At 43.6% G+C, this 2,618-nt stretch overlaps 1 non-coding gene across 1 annotated transcript; it reads left to right on the plus strand.

Moving 5' to 3' along the window:
• The first annotated feature begins 349 nt into the window (after positions 1-349).
• TRNAV-UAC (transfer RNA valine (anticodon UAC)) lies at positions 350-422 on the plus strand. Its single transcript has one exon. It is a non-coding gene; the product is annotated as a tRNA-Val (tRNA).
• Positions 423-2,618: the final 2,196 nt, after the last annotated feature.

A 2,618-nucleotide genomic window follows, 5' to 3' on the forward strand; every position in this document is an offset into this window, starting at 1 on the left:
CTATACAACTGTCATTCTGCATTATGAAGGAGAGGCACACGTCGCGCGGCTATATAAACCGTCATGGACAGTATAGGGTTAACACCAGGTAACGAGTGGAGGAGCTGATTGGCCGATATAATGCAGGGGGCGGGGCTTGCCCGGGGTGCACGCTGTCAGCGGCTGTATAGTGAGCTGTGTGTCTGCGCTGACAGCCTGACGGGTGAGCCGCTTAAGGCGGGAAAGGGCGCGAGCCAGGTGCGTTAGCCGTGAAAATCCCCCCAGGCGCGCGAATACAGTGCCATATAAAGAACTGACAGTCAAGCAGTTTGAAGCACAGATAGCGAAGGAGCCGCTCTCTTCAGCAGCGGGTTCCATAGTGTAGCGGTTATCACGTCTGCTTTACACGCAGAAGGTCCTGGGTTCGAGCCCCAGTGGAACCACGTTTTTTGCACTTCTTTATTTTAAACATTTAATTTCTTTAATTTGCACGACAAACAGCTGTTTGCTTTTTAATTATGTTATACATAACTCATTATTTTAATAGGTGTTGTTAACCTGTTTTATCACAAGCAGCATCATTAATAATATTAATTAATAAACCAGTAGATTTCTCAATAGTTTTTTTTTCTTTATCAGGGGTTAGGGATTATGTTTATGGGTACTGTATGTTTGTGATTATATTTAGTGAAATTGCCCAGGAGAATTCCTGCAAGCGTGAATTGGCCCTACGGGTGCGAGCAGCGGACAGGAGAAGGTCACGGGCAGAGCGGAGAGACCGAGGGGCATATCTATGGATCTGTGAATAGATATAAGAGGGGCTAGAATTGGTCAGTGCTTTATAGGTATAGGTTAGCACTTTGAATTGACTCCTATAGGATACAGGAAGCCAATATATATAAATATATATATAAATGACCGCATACTTATAGTGTTATTAGGGAGTAGATTATTTAATATTATAAATGGATAATCCTATGTTAGGGTCTGGATTATTTAATATTACATATTCATATGGCTTTACTAGGCTATGGATTACTTAATATTGTAATATTGTATAGCTATAATGCTCTGTATGTGTCTGGATCCTTGGACATTCTATTCATGGAATGCAATGTCAGGATATTACAATATGACTGAATGTCACTGGTAGATATGAATTCAGGTCCAGGGTGGGAGAACGTAGAGAGCCATACCAAACTAGTGTGAATGCAGTGGCGTAACTACCACGGTCACTCCAGTGGACCCTCTCGACCCCGTGGGCTGGCATAACTTCAGGAGAGTGCACAGCACAGTGCTCCCCTCCTGCCTTGTCTTCATGTAGTGTGGCTGAGTAGAACGCACGGTCTGACTGGAAGTGCTTACTGAGAGCAATGAGCACTTCCTGGCAGACCGGGTAATGTGTTGTCTTCATGTAGTGTGGCTGAGTAGAACGCACGGTCTGACAGGAAGTGTTTACTGAGAGCAATGAGCACTTCCTGTCAGACTGGGTAATGCCTTGTCTTCATGTAGAGTGGCTGAGTAGAACTCGCGGTCTGACAGGAAGTGCTTACTGAGAGCAATGAGCACTTCCTGTCAGACCGGGTAATGCCGGTCACTCGACAGGTATGGGGAAGAGACACATCGTGGGGCTAGGGGAGGAGATATATGGGGAGGAGGGGGAAGGCAATTTTCACACCAGAGCCTGATTGTTTCTAGCTATGCATTTGTGTGAATGCATGTCAAACAGTGTCCCTGAATGGCCCCATGCCGGACAAATCATGCGCAAAGTCGTGTTCAAGTGTTCTCTGTGTCGTCCTACTGCCCTCAGCACAGAGCAAGCGTGACTAAAGATGTGCTTTTTGAGTGCTTGTTGGGGATGGCTCCCTGATGTCCTCAGATGTAGGACACCAGGGAACCAACGTAGGACAGGAGCCTTAAATTAGTAGAGTCCCACAGGATCCAGGACTGTTTGGAGGTCTACAATCACCATACAATATTGTGAGAATTATTGCCGTGGTATTGTGAGAATTATTGAAAAGCGGTCTGGTCACTAAAGGGTTAATGGGACACTCCACTGGATAATAATGCATTTTTTTCATTAACGGTATACCTTAAACAGCTTTAAAAAGCTGCAGTTCTTATATGTACAGCGATTGCAATCCCTCTCCTTCTTCCCTAGCCCAGACTTTCTGTGTTTGTCCAATCACAGACTTTATAATAATAATAATTAATATTATTTTTGGCATTTATATATTATTATTTTGCAGCGCTTCACAATATCAATGAGATATTGCTGTCCCCTTACACCTGCAAATGAAAACATTGAGTGCTAAGGCTTAATTCGACCTCTAGAGGAGCTTCCAGATTTCTTTTTTTGAATTTGACAATTTTTATTTTCACAAAATAAAGTTGAGTGGGGGTGGGATACAGAAAGGAAGAAGGGAGGTGCAGTGATTAACATGAAATGATCAGTGGGATACATTAGTTTCAGTTGCCTTGGATTCGGCATTTCGCATACCTAACTATGCAGGCGTTACAGTACATATCAGATTATATAGTAGTTGTAACCTGATAATTTTGATTGTCACAAGATAAAGTTGAGGGGAGGTGGGATACAGAAAGGAAGAGGGCAGTACAGTGATTGGCATGAAATGATC

The sequence above is a fragment of the Pelobates fuscus genome, chromosome 9 (assembly GCF_036172605.1).
Source record: "Pelobates fuscus isolate aPelFus1 chromosome 9, aPelFus1.pri, whole genome shotgun sequence".
In the NCBI taxonomy this organism is placed as follows: domain Eukaryota; kingdom Metazoa; phylum Chordata; class Amphibia; order Anura; family Pelobatidae; genus Pelobates; species Pelobates fuscus.